Source organism: Notamacropus eugenii, chromosome 1 (assembly GCF_028372415.1).
Source record: "Notamacropus eugenii isolate mMacEug1 chromosome 1, mMacEug1.pri_v2, whole genome shotgun sequence".
Lineage (NCBI taxonomy): Eukaryota > Metazoa > Chordata > Mammalia > Diprotodontia > Macropodidae > Notamacropus > Notamacropus eugenii.
In genome coordinates, this window is record NC_092872.1 from 728,101,041 (window position 1) to 728,116,060 (window position 15,020).

At 41.1% G+C, this 15,020-nt stretch overlaps 1 pseudogene; it reads left to right on the top strand.

Moving 5' to 3' along the window:
* Positions 1-11,802: 11,802 nt before the first annotated feature.
* LOC140528609 (phosphoglycerate mutase 1-like) lies at positions 11,803-12,582 on the top strand (annotated as a pseudogene).
* Positions 12,583-15,020: the final 2,438 nt, after the last annotated feature.

The window sequence follows — 15,020 nt, forward strand, 5'->3', positions numbered from 1 at the left end:
TCAGGGAAGGCTTTCACCCAAGATAGTATCTGAATTTGATTTGAGAGTATCACTGAGAATTCAATGGGCAAAAGAGAAAGAGGGCATTACAAGCATTAACTACACTGTGTAGGTGAAAAGAGAGCTAAACATCATTTCAGGACAGACGGGTTCAATTCTTTGTTTCAACAATGACCTATTGTCATGTGAAGTTGGTCAGTTTGCAAATTTAGTTCCATTGAACCTTAGTTTCTCCATCCATAAAATGGACATGATAATACTTGCATTACTTGCTATTCAGAGTTGTAAAGAAAGTGATTCACAAACCTAAAAGCTCCATAAACAATAGAAAATAGCATGAATGAAAGTAGAGAGGCAGGAGAGTGTGATGGGAGAGGGACATGAGATCAAGCTGTAAGGGTAGGGTGCCAGTTTCTTGGAGGGCCTTGCATATCAGGCAAAGGTGACTGAACTTAGAAAGCAATAGAGAGCCACTGAATATCTTTGAGCAGAGGAGTGTCTTGAACAGATCTAGTCCTAAAAAAGACAATTATGGAAGAGATAAGAACAATGGGATTGGAGAGGAGAGAAGAGCAGAGGGTGAAAGTATCCCAGTTCATTGCAACTGCTTTGAGACTTAGAAGCTTTCACAGAAGATGCCTTTATTCTGGGCCTGCTTTAATTCTCACAGGGGAAGGCCCAAGGTTTTAGGACACCAAAGGACATGAGGGACCTGGAGCTTCAGAAGAGGAGCCTGGAGCAATGGCTACATTTGGGCTGTAGTCACCAGAGATGGAAGATAATAATAACACTGGGTCTCTGTTATAATGATTAAAAAGGTTGAAGAGACACAGTTTCTAGGTAATTTAATAATTTTATTAATAAGGCCAGAAAGTTATTTAATAAAAGGATGGTCATTTGACTGTTTCTCTTAGACCAAATATTATAATGGCAATGAGCTTACAGTCAATATATTCTTCAAAGAGGTGTTCCTGAGGGGTGGCAATCAGCTCTGGTAAGATATATTAAAAGGAAGGGTTGAGAATAATATCATGTCACCCTTGGACAGAGAAATTATCTCCATATTCAGACCACCCCTAGTCTTGGGCTATTTAGACAAAAGGATCTGTGTCCACCCAAGCTTGATTGAATGGAATTTACCTGAGATTAGAGATTCCTTGTAGGGTTTGTTTGGGTCTGATAGAGGGAAAATTTAACTTGATCCTCAAAGACTTGGTCTTAAAGGTCTTGAAAATAGAAAAGAAATGGGGAATTCTGAATCTCCCAGAATCATTAGGTACTACTAATAATTTCTCTCAGTGGAGTGCTACTGTTCAACCTTGGATTCAATCTTCAGGCCACAGCAAGAAGAGGAGGATGAGGATGAATGGATTTGTTGCTTCTGCAAGAGGCCATGGTACACGCAGGTAACTCTGAATACTGAATATTTTGTGTCATAGGATTGCAGACTTACAACTGGAAGGGACCCTATCTAGTACAACCCTTATTTTACAGATAAAGAAACTGAGGCCTCGAGAGTTTAACTAACTTGCCTAAGGAGATCTGGGAAGTAAGTGGTAAAGCTGGAATCTGAAACCAGATTTTTTGATTCAAAGTCCAATTTTCAAGTTTCTACCTTCTGTACTAGGGTAGCTCTTCAGTACAGGTAAAGGTTGTGGGTATTAGAGGGAGGAGCAGATTGTTTTCTCAGGATCGTATGATTGATTGGTCATCCATCTCTGATGTCATAGACAGAGCTGCCAGGGATTGGCTAGCAAATCTTGTCTGAATATGATTTCTTGAATACAAATGCCAGATATGAAAGATTTAAATAAAAGGTTGGGTGGGATGCCAGAATTGAGGTGATGACAAGGAAGTCTGTTGGGCACATGAGCCTTACAGAGTTCAAAGAGTTCCCCCAAACCAGAGTTTTCCAGGCTATCATAATACAATATTTCAATAGTCTACAGTCAGTCTGGAGTGCAGAGGAAAAGTCTGAACTGGAGATATGGATTTGAGAGTCCCCCCATAGAGATGGTAATTAAAACCTTGTATGCAGGTGAGAGAAGAGGAGAGAGCCTAGGTTAGGGTTTTGTCCCAGGGAAGCTATGTACTTCCTACCTTTGGAAGTCAAGAGACCACTGTCCCTTAGCTTTGTGGTTTTCTACTAGCATGTGGCTCAAAAAAGGTTGGGGAAGAAAGGCTCTTGTAGACAGAATAAGGTTACAGTCCAGTGGAGGATGGGGGCAAGGAGACAATCCAACCCTTGGTATCATTGTAACTCCTGGTGAACTAGAGCTGAAGTGGGTGAACTAGAATTGTGGATCATTTTCCTCTCTCACTCGCTAACCCATTCCTGATTGTCCTCTAGGCTGCTGACACCACACTTTCCATTCCAACCATTTTTTTATCCAAGGTGAAAAATATTCCTACTTATATTCCTAGACCCAGGACAAAACCTTGTTTGAGAATGTTCTTAAATGCATGAAGCACAATATTATAGTTACAAAGCCAAGTGTTACAACAGAATGAAAAGGTCATTACCAGCTAGATGGATGAAAAGACTTTCTGACAGATATTAAATTTTGAGTTGAGCTTTAAAGGCATTAGGGATAGGGACCAGACCTGTAATTTCATTGGTACTGAAAACTCCCAGGTGAAGAAACTCCCTCCACTCATACATGTAGCCACTTTTGCTGCCTTAAAAACTTGCCATAGCACATCAAGGTTAAAAGACTTGCCCATACAGCCAATGTGGGGTCATACAGCCAATGTGTATAGAGGCAGAACTTGAACCCAAGTCCTCCTATGCCTGGAATGCTCTCCCTCCTGATTTCTACCCCCTGGCTTCCTTCAAGTCCCAGCTAATGTCCCACAAGAAGCCTTCCCTGATTTCCCCTTTATTCTGTTGATTACCTCCAATTTATTACCCTATATGTGTATAGTTATTTGCATATCAGGCCCGCTAGGTGGTGCCAAAGTTCATAGAGTGCTAGGCCTGGAGTCAGTATTTCCTGAGATCAAATCCAGCCTTAGACATTTACTAGTTGTGTGATCCTGGGCAAATCACTTCACCCTATTTACCTCAGTTTCCTCATCTGTAAAATGAGCTGGAGAAGGAAATGGCAAGCCACTCCAATATCTTTGCCCTAAATGGGGTCACAAAGAGTCAGACTTGACTGAAAACGATTGAACAACAATTTGTGTGAATTGTCTCCCCTGTTAGACTGTGAGCTCCTTGAGAAAAGAGATTAGTTTTGCCTTTCTTTGAGTGTTCAGAACTAAGTACAGTACCTAGAATGTAGAAGGTGTTAATAAATGGTTGATTGGTGATTGGTTGTTCTTCATTTTCTGAGCTCATATTGGTGTGATCAGTCACAGTTGGACACATTGAAACTTGACTCTAGCATAGTGATATCATTTTGGTCCTCTTTGAGAATAAATGGTTATTGACTGACTGACTGATCATTTCTGACTCCCATTCATTGATACATGCCATGGCTTTCAAACATACTGTTTGACTAGTTTTTATTTTTTAAATGGATAGAACATCTTCCAGGGGTTCATACATGCCATTCATATTCAATGTCAGATGGTCAGCGTCTTTAGGTAAATTTGTGTGTGTTTTAATGTGATCTATAAGTTACCTTAATTTCATTTGATTGGACTTCCTGGTTCTGCTCTCACCAACATGGTGGGGTTCTCATTTTCTCCTGTAAATGACTTATTAATTACATTAGGGGTCCCAGGTCTTTGGGAAGAACTTACACAGAGCAGGCCTCATGGATAGTAATACTTAAAGAAACCTACCCTGGCTTTGCCTTTATCTCTGTTACATGCACACATCATCTCAAACACTGTCATGGATCAGACCATTACAGGTGAGATGTTTATGTTTGCAAGCTTGAAACTTACCTCCTTTCCCAAGGCTTTCACAGAGGCATGGAGCTGAAATCTGGAAAGGACCTTGGGAGGAGAGTGGGCTAGGACTCTGCCTTGAGACAGGTCAGGTATCATCTCCATTTTATAGAGGAAGCAACTGAGTTCTTCAGAGGTGAAATGATTTGTCTAAGATTACATAAGAATTTTGTGGCAATGGAAGTACTTCAAGTTAGGTCTCATGGGTATGAGTCCAAGGTTCTAACTATTATAAAAATACTGTCAACCAAAGAAAAGCAGAAAGGAGGAAGGAAGGCAGAAAGGAAGGAAGAAAGGAAGGCAGAAAAAAAGGAAGAAGGGAAGGCAGAAAGGAAGAAGAAAAGAAGGAAGGAAAGGAGGAAAAGAAGAAAGGGAAAAAAGAAAAAGGGAAGGAAGAAAGAAAAAATGAAAAGAGAAACAGAAAGGAAAAGAAGACGAGAGGAGAGAGAAAAAGAAAAAAGAAAGAAAATGAAAAGAAAGAATAAAGGAAGAAAGGTAGGAAATAAGTAGCTGAATCCTCGCATATATTACACAATGAAGTAATAATAGCTGGCATTTATGTAGCACTTCGAACTTTTCAAAGTGATTTGTATATATTATCTCATTTAATCCTAAAACCCTTAAATACTACATACAGGTTCTCAGAACCTATTTTAGGCCCTGATTCTATTACTTACAAGACTCAGTTTACCCCCTGAATACACACACACGCAAAATATGTACATGAACACATACACACATGTGTACATACACATGTACATGCATGCATTGATATAGTGATAGTAATAAAAAAAGACCTAATTTCTTTATCCTAGAAATGTAAGTCAAATAACAGGGGAGAAGGCCAAAGGGCCAACCCTATCCTTCTACTCAACCCTCTACTCAAATACCCCAGTGATCCATGACCTCACTGATTTCAGTGTTCTCTCCGATGATGGACTGCCTTGACTCCAGTTTATCCTGTATGTATTTTGTTTGTACACAGTTGTTTTGTTATTCTGGGCTGGGTGTCCAGGAACAGGAAGGTGACAGTCTCACTGCACTCTGCCCTTACCATACCTCACCTGATATATTGTGTTCAGCTCTAGGTACCAACTGATCAATGCCTTCTTAAACTCTAGCCCTCTACCTGCTTGTCCTTGTCTTTCTAGCTTATCAATATCCTTCCTAAACTGTGGTTTAACCAAAGCAGAAGCAATGGATGAAAGTCACAGAGGGGTAAATTAAGGTTTTATGTCAAGCAAAACTTAGTGCCAATGAGACCCATCTGAAAGTGGAATAAGATGCCTTGAAAATTTGCATATTCCTCCTCATTGCAGGTCTTCAGGCAGAGACAGAAGACCACCTGGAGGTTCCATTCACCTGTAGTTTGTCCTCAATGGTCAAGGCCCCTTAGTTCTCAGATGCTGTGGTCTTGTGATGCTGGGCAAAGCTTTTAGAAGATTGTGAGTACCTTGAGAGCCTTTATTTGTAATTCTAGTACTTAACTCAGTCCTGGATATGTAGTAAGGGCTTGATAACTGCTTGTTGACACTGAACCATTAATAACTACTCTATGTCCTGTTGTCTAACCAGTCATGAATGTATCTGATCATATTATCATGTGATCCATATCTGTCTTCTCCACAAGATCATTATGAGATACTTTATCCAAAGCTTTGCTAAAATCTAGATAAGCCCTATTTATAGCATTCCCCTCATCTACTGATTTAGTAATTTTGTCCAAAGAGGAAATGAGATTAGTCTGGCTCTTTGTCATCATTGCTTTCTCAGGCAGCTGTTGGTCAACCACCTCTTTAATAATCTGTTCTAGAATTTTCCCAGGAATTGAAGTCAACCTTACTGGCCTATGCTTTGCAGGCTCTGTTCTCTTTCCTTTTTCAAATTTGTTGTTCAGTCTTGTCATGGCTCCATTTGGGATTTTGTTGGCAGAGATACTGGACTGGTTTGTTGTTCCTTCTCTATCTGATTTTATAGATGAGGAAACAGGCAAACAGGGTAAAGTGACTTGCCCAGAATTACACCCAGCTAGTATAAGTCTGAGGCCAGATTTGAACTCACAAAGATGAATCTTCCTAAATCCAGGTGCAGCACTCTATCTACTGTGCCACCTAGCACCCCCTCAATACAACATAGACAATGTTAATTTGTGGTTTCCTAAGTCAATAGATGGTCCCCAGGGATCCTTATGTAAGGTGTAGTTGTCCCCATTCCTATTTGAGTTTGAGACCACTGATCTCACTTTAGTGCTAACTCAGGTTACAAACCTACTGTGCAATCTTGGAAAGAGAATCCACAGTTGGTTATAGATTGTACAGGAACATTCACACATGTCCTCCAGAGAGCAATTCTAATCCCTCTCTTGTGCCCATATACTTTCAGCAAAACAGATATATTTGCTGCCTCCTAATCAACCTTGTGTTCTCCCTGACAGAGCAAGGAGATGCCAAAGATGGATTGCCTTCAGGAAATTGCTTTGTGGTTGTTCAGCTGTTTCAGTCATATCTGTCTTTGCTTAACTACATTTGAGGTTTTCTTGGCAAAGATAATGGAGTGAGTTGCTATTTCCTTCTTCCCATTTTACAGATGAGGAAACTGAGGCAAACAGGGTGAAGTGACTTACCTAGAGTTACATAGCTAGCATCTGAGGAAATTGCAAGGCTCCCAAACTCCTCTTGGAAACAAAGGTCCCTCTTTTGAATACCAATAGTCTTCCAGTGCTGTTTATTTATCTTATAAAATATGGACTGCAACAGTCTCTGAAGAACTAAAAATGAAAAATCTTCCCTTGATGAATTCAAGCCACCTGGCCAAGATGACCTGCATCGTTAGGTCTTGAAAGAACTGACAGTTGTAATTACAGAGATATTCACCATTGGTAACGTTTAGAAAATTGTGGAAAATGGGGAAAGTGTCACGAGATTGGAGTAGGTGGTGCGATGGATAAAGTGCCAGGTCTTGAATCAGGAAGACCCGAAATGGGGTCATGGTCATGACAAGACTGAACAACAATAACTTTGTATTTATTTTTATTTATTCTGTTAAATATCTCCCAATTAAATTTTAATGTGGTTGAGGGGAGTTATGCGTGCAGCTTGAGGCCAAGAAGTAGTCATCCAGTCTCTGTGAAGAACTCCAGCACATCTCCCAAGACAGTCCATTTTATATTTGAATGGCTCTAATTGTTAGGGAATTATTTTCCCTATATATAGGGAAAATTCCCTTATATCCTGCCTAATTCTGCCTTTCTGCAACTTCCACCTGTCTCTCCCCATTCTGCTCTCTGAGGTCAAGCAGAATAAGTCTAATCTTTATTTCACACAGCATCTTTCACTGTAACACCATTAAAAAAGTCCAGTCTCTGGACTGCATTGTCTGCAGGGACAGGATTGCTGGTCACCCATTCTCATTTCTACAAATCTGAAACCTTTGTGGAGGCATTAGTGAACCCTTCTCAGATGCATTCCTTTCCTCTGGCAGCTATGTAAGCCTGTGAAGCAGGTGGGGGCTTGGGTAATAATTCAGCCTTAGGCTATGTGGCCCTCTTCACTCTCTCAAAGTTCTCTTGTATTGATTAATCTGTTTATTCTTCAGAGCATCCCTGGGAGGCAGATATGTGTATGTGGTGGAAAGGGGATAGGCTGCAGTGTTCAGGACCAGGGAGGTGATTGTCTTGTCCTCTTCCTAGATCAGATCACATCTGGAAGATCAAGTTGCATTCTGGGCTCTGCCCTTTAGGGACTTGTTCAGTTCTGAGCTCCACCATTTAAGAAATTTATCTATGATAAATGGGAGAGTTTCCAGAGATGGACAATCTAAGTCTAAGACCTCAACTTGAATGCATGCTGCTATCTGAAGGGGAGTTAAGAGAGCTGAGGATTTTTAGTCTATAGAAAGGAAGACTCAAGGGGGACATGATAGCTGTCTTCCCATATTTAAAAAATTGTCCTTTCCGACAATGGATTAGACTTTCTCCTTGGGATTCATAGGACCATAGATCTTGAGCTGGAATGGACCTCAAAGGCCCATATACTCCAACCTCTTAATTTTACAGATGAGGAAACTGATCCCAAGAAATGTGAAGTGACTAACTCAAGGTCCTACAGGAAGAAAATGGCAGAGTCCTGCTGCTCCAAATACAGTACTCTTGGCCCTACTCAGTGTTGCTTGACTTGTCTGGCTTAGCTCCCCGGGGCACAGCTAGGAGCAAAGGGGGAAAGTGACAGAGAGGCCAGTTTAGACTCAAGTCCAAGAAAAACTTCCTTATAATTAGAGCTTTCCTTAAATGGAATGAGCTACCTCTGGAAGGAGTGAATTTCCAGTTGTTGGAGGTCCTCAAGTGAAGGCTTGTTGATCACTTGTTGGGTATATTGTGGAGACGATGCTTATTCAGGCATGGTGTGGATTCGGGGACATTTGAGATCCCTTCCTACTCTGAACCATTTTGTAGCTTTGTATCATCATCCTCAGTATTTTGTTTCCTGTTGTACTTTAGAGTATTTTGAAGATTTTTCACTTAATCCTGTCATTTGATCCCTAGAAGAACCCTTTATACAGGTGAGGAAATTGAGGCACAACGTGCCCAAGGTCTATTGCTTAGTAAAGTGCCAGGTAGTCAGTGCATAATAAATACTTGTTGATTGACTGATTAACCACAGAACTGCAATTAACAGAATTTTAGAGTTGGAAAAGGTCTTAAAAGTAATTTCAACTGACTCCATTTCAACAGATATGGAAGCTCACACCCTCAATAGGAAAGTTATTGACCCAGGTCATGCAAGTCAGTGGTGGAAGTCAGGATTAGAACCCAGGTTTCCTGATTCTTAGGCTAATTCTCATTCTGCTAGACCATGCTCTCTTACTTCCACTCCAGCACTCATCAACCCCTTCTTTTGCATTCTCCATTTGGATGTATTGTCATTTTCTATACTTCTTTCTTATAGTCTCTTCTTGAGTTTCATGTCCTTATGTTTTCAAATGGTATGGTGGAAAGAGCATTGGTTCTAGAGCCAGAGATCTTGGATTCTGATCCCACCTTTGCGATCTCAGGAAAATCCCTTGTTATCTCCCAGGGTCTCATTTTTCTCATTTATTAAATGGGAGAATTGGAGTTGGTGACCTGTGAGTTCCCTTCCAAGCCTACATTATAGACTTGGAAATTCTTTTCTTCCCCAGTAGCCTTTGCTAGTTTGACTTTACTTGTTGCTTCGAAGTCTTTCCTCCCCTCCCCTCGATGTCCAGCCTCTGTCCCCAAGGTTTCCTGACAACTACATGGAAAAAATCCTCCCCAAACTGACATATGGAGAGTAAGCAGATACACCAGATAGGTGGTAATTTCCTTCTGTATTATTACAACTTCTTCAGAGCTGTGAAATATTCTCAATTAAATGATAAATATTCATGGGGGTGGGAAAAATTCCATTTTCCATCTTTTACCAGGGTTTCTCAAATTGTCAGTGGGGAGGTTTGGTTATCAGAGCCAGAGTCCATCAGAATGAGCCTACAAGGTGCTTGGCAGTGAATGAAAGATAAAAACTTATTTCAAATTAAATTTGCTTCCAATCCATCTCGATAAATGGGTCTTATCTCCAGAGCCACTCTTGTGGAGAAACTTGTAATTCATTTTACAGCTAAGACAAGCTTTATGCATCCAGTGCCACAGAGCAAGGCCCCACTGGAAAAAAAAATACACAAGCAATACCTGGGCATCCCTGAAGCAACTTCTGAAACCTAACTTTGAGACACAAAAAGATGCCAACCCTTTGTTCAAATTCGAAACTTTATTCTTCTTTATCATTTTGGCAGGTGATAAGGGACCTGACAAATCCTTAATGAATGTGAAGGTATGTTCTTAGTGAAAAGGGGACCAAAACTACAAAGAGGCTGCTGTCATTCCAGATATACCCCCATTATTATTAAATTTTACATAATATAAAATTAATACATAATATATAATTCTATGATATTAATATATTAACTTACACACATTATTATAAATATTATATACATTTTTGGTTATAATTATATATAATTAAGTGCCCTCTAGTTTCAGCAAATCTAATGTAAGTAAGCCCAAATTTACTGAAATCAATATGACCTGATATGGATATTCCCTCCAATATTACAGACCCCACCCCATTCCCACTGCACATTGGTGTCTACCTACCAATCTTCCAAATAGGATATCCCCCATAATAGCTGGCCCTTATATAAGGCTTTAAAGCATGCAAGGAAATTAATGCTCATCATCCCCTTTTAGTCTCATAATAACCCTGACAGGGAGGCATTATTATCATTCCCATTACTGAGGAGAAAACTGAGGCTCAGAGGATAAAGGAGCTTGATTATGGGAATTCACCCAATAAATGTTAGATTCAGCCTTTGAACTCACCACTGGCCACTATGTGGAGCTGCCTGTAGGTCACTTAACATTCAGCCCTCAGGCTGTCCCTGTTATCCCTCACTCTAATGGCATTATTGACCCAGATTTTATTCTGATCATGTATTCTCTGAGTGATACCCACTCAGGCTGAAGGGGCAGCCACATGGGGTGGATAGAGAGCTGGCATCCCAGTCTCTCCTCTGATACATACTAGCTGTTTGCCAGTAAATCCACCCTCCTTACCCCCCGCAAGTCTATAAGTTGTAGAGCTGATGCTCTTCTGTGATGGTAGAAGGAATATCTCCACTGGGAGTTCCCTATACCAATAAAACCATGGGTCTGATAAAAACAAACAACCTCCCTCCAAATTTCTCAGAATACTTCTTGCCTGAAAGTCACCACTGGTAATATGTGGCAGCCTACTTATACCCATCATTGTCCTTTGGGTGTTAACAGTTTTGACTCTTTCCAGACTGTGGTGTACCAAGATTTGTAACTATTTGGTATAAAGGCAGAATACTGATGTAAAAAAGGATTGCCTTTCTGATTCAGGAAACACCTTCGGATTGCTTAAATGCATCAAAATTTATGGAAAAGCTAAATCAGGGACTGCTTTATCTTACACAAAGGAATTTAAACATTTACAAAATGTATCACTCTTGCATTTTTTGGGTCTTTCAAAAAATAATTTTATTGATATCTTTTGCTTTTATATCACCTAAATTCTCCTCTATTATCACCCCCCACCTTATTTAAAATGTGACTTGATTTCCCCAAATTCATATCACACACCTTTTTTTTAAGGAAGATCACTACTGTGTAAGGAGAGATTCCTTGGGTTTTTGCTTTTGGAACAAGTATGAATGGGGTTGAGCCAAATAGAAGGAAAGTGGGAAGGGAGGCTTTAGTGAGACAATAGCCTGAATCAGATATTAAACTGATAAGAACAGGTACTAGGCAATGCCATGGAAGTAAATGACTCTGGAATCAGACCTGAGTTCAAATCCCACTTGCTGACTTTAATGCTTTAGAAAGACAGTAATACAGCTGCTAATGAAAATTAGTTTATTCAGTGGTTAAAACCTTAACTGACCAGGGTTCATGCTGCTAAGGCATATTCACTTTCTATTTAGGAATCAGTTTTCCCTAGAACAAGGAAGAAGAGAGAGAAAGCTTTTTATTGACTTAAGGGGGTTAATACTTTTAATTCTATAGATGAACTTTTATGCTTTGAAAAATCTTATTCTGAGAAGAGGTCTTTAAGCTTCACCAGGCTGATTCAATTATTGCTGGCGAATTAGCAATTTTCTCAGATTAAGATTCTTAAAGGTACAAAATTTCTTCTATAGGATCTCAAAGGACAACGATTACACTGAAATACGGTTATCAAAATATTTTTAAAAATTTATTTCACAGACCCAGGGTAAGATTCCCTGGCTCCTAGAGGAATAGGTGCTAACTGGTAAGGACAGTTTCATGGATCTCAGTGTGTGCTTGCCTGTGTGCCTGTCTGCTCACTCCCTGCTGCCCCGAGCCCCTGCTCCGCCATGGCCTCTTACAATCTGGTGCTGATCCAGCATGGAGAGAGCACCTGGAACCTGGAGAACCGCTTCAGTGACTGGTACCACGCAGACCTGAGCCCGGCCGGGCATGAGGAGGCCAAGTGTGGCAGCCAGTTGCTGTGAGATGCTGGCTATGAATTTGGTATCTGCTTCACTTCCATCCAGAAGTGAGCAATTCGTACTCTTTGAACATTGACATTGACCAGATGACATTGACTAGATGACATTGACCAGATGTGGTTGCCGAGCAGCACTATGGAGGTCTGACAGGCTTTAACAAAGCAGATACCACTGCTAAGCATGGCAAGGCTCAGGTGAAGATCTAGCAACTATCCTGAGACATCCCACCACCTCCAATGGAGCCTGACCACCCCTTCTACAGTAACATCAACAAGGACTGTCTCTATGCGGATCTGACTGAGGATCAGCTGCCTTCCTGTGAGCCTGAAAGACACCACTGCCCAGGCTCTACGTTTCCAGAATGAGGAAATCATCTTCCAGATTAAGGAAGGCAAACATGTTCTGATTGCAGCCCATGTCAATAGTCTTCGAGGGACTGTCAAACATCTTGAAAGTCTGTCTGAAGAAGCAATCATGGAGCTGAATCTGTGCCCTGGCATTCCCATCATGTATGAGTTGGACAAGAATCTGAAGCCTATCAAGCCCATGCAGTTCCTTGGGGATGAAGAGACTGAATATGCCATGGAGGCTGTAGCAGCCCAAGGCAAGGCCAAGAAGTGAATGCAGGCTACCAGTGCATGCCAGCAGTAGTCAGGTCCTTCCTTTCTCACTGTCTCCACTATACCTCTCCCCTGCCTGCTCCACACACTGACCATCACCTTAGGGATCACAATACATGGCTGCAGGTGGGATACTGATGGTGTCTTTTCTCATTTCCTCCCTATTTCAGACCAATTTTTTTCTCTCTTGTTGCCCTTCCCCTCAACCACATTAGTCAGAATGCCTCCTGGGTGGTTTGGCTCAGTAAGGACCTGGTTAGGGGTTAAGGATGGGGACATAGTAAGAAGTGACCAATGTGGGAGGTTGGAAGAAGCAATTGGTCCCATTATTCCTATGAGCCAGTCCTGCCAGAAGGGTAGCCCTCTCAGGGGCTGCAGTAGGAAGCTGCCTAAAACCTGGCTGGTAATTTAGCAAATCATGAAAGTCTTATTTCCTCCCTGATCCCAGAAAAATGATTTGTGAGGTTGAGATTATGTCTCAGTGTTTACTTGTCACATTTACTTTCACAAAAAACCCTTCTAGGCTAGTTGTTAGTGACTTTTGAAATTAAAGTGTCCTACTTGGTAGTCATCAGAGATCTCAAGGCAAGTCAGAGAAAGGAAGAGTTCCTTGATTTCTAAGGGGTGGATGAGTACATCCATTGTGTGTTTTATAGCCCCTGCTTTGTTCTGTGGCAGTGAAATGCCCCTAGATCATGTTGAAATTTGTCTCAGTGTCCCATTGCTTCCATCTTATGTCCAGCCACCTGGGTCCTCATCAGTTTTAGCATAACTGTACTAACCCTACTCCCCCCTTTTTTTGTGGTTCATTATAATAAAGGGGTGATGTGCAATAAAAAAAAGGACAGTTTCATGCCAGCACTTGAAAGTTAGTGAAGAACCAGAGGGAATACAATACAAAGAAATATCAGGTAGCTGGAGTGCCAGGTCCAGAGGCATTTTCCTGATTTCAAACCTGACTTTAGAAACTTCTAGCTGTGTGACCCTGGGCAAGTCACTTAACCCTGTTTGTTTCAGTTTCCTCATCTCCTCATGAGCTAGAAAAGGCAATGGCAAGCTACTCTGCCAGGAAAACCCCGAATGGGGTCAGGAAGAGTTGGACACAATTGAAACAACTCAACAACAAGAAAGTTAGATATCAATGAGATGATAGTTTGCTTCATGCTTCATGCAGCTCTGCCTAAGGTAATATTCTTTCTTGTTGTGAACATTTATTCATTCAACCAACAATTATTAAGTACCTACCCTATGCCAATCATTGTTAGGCACAGGGGATACAAGAGAAATACAAAGCTATTCCTGCCTCCAGGGAGCTTACATTCCATTGGGAGCAAGAAACATTAGAAGCACCCCCATAACAAAGTTTATATATATACATATACACATATATATATATTATATTTTTATTTGACCTTTAGATTCATTGATATAAGGAGTTCCAACATGAGAGGGACTCCCTCTCCATGCCATGGAAGATGGTCACTTTCTCAACAACTTCATGGGTCTCTGAGAAGTTGAGTAACTTGCCAATGGGTCACATATCCAATGTATGTCAGAAGCAAGACAGGAATCCAACTCCTGGGCCAGCTGTCTATTAGCCAAGGCCTTCCATGAAACACACTTGATGATGCATGGTCAAATAGAAGAATTTTCATTCTGTTGTTCAACTCTTTAGAAATCCTGAACTGGAAAATGAGGGGGTTGGATTAAGTGACCTCCAAGGCCCCTTCTAACTCTAAAGCTATGATTATATTTGAATTTGGCAATTGGGCATTTACTGTCCCCACCTCAATCCACAGCCCCAGTTTTGTTTTTAATTTTCTTAGTCACATGATAAAGTCAGTTGCTTATTTCTTCTGTGTATGTTGCCTTCTCTGGCTGACTGTCTATGCCTGTGTTTGACTTGGTCTCCTTCCTACCAAGGCAGGCATTAAAACCCAAAACTCCCCAAAGGCCAGAATATTACAGCTGCCAGAATCCTGATCCCAACTGGTCCCATGCCCTTTATGTGAGCAGAATTCCTCCTATCTACCAGGACTTGCAAAAGGAAGACAAAAGGAACAGGGTCCACATAGGAGTACGTGCGTGTGTATGTGCATGCACACATACACACACACACACATACATGAAAAGAGATGAGAAAAGGGACCAGCCTTCTAAGCAGCTGTCCAAAGTACTAGGCTTGTCTAAAGATAGAAATTAGCAGTGAGGAATAGCTCATTTTAAAGGTTCCAGTCCCTGAAGCTGTCTTGCCACAGAGAACCAGTGATCCAAGCAATTCTGTGGCATTTATTACTCAAGAATGAATTCTCAGCAACACAGTCAGAAATCATAACCCAAACTGAATTTAGCTTTCAGACTTTAGTCCAATAACAGGATATCAGATCCCACTGGACAGAGATGGAAAAGACAAGGTAGCCTCCCAAGGTGTCCTGATTC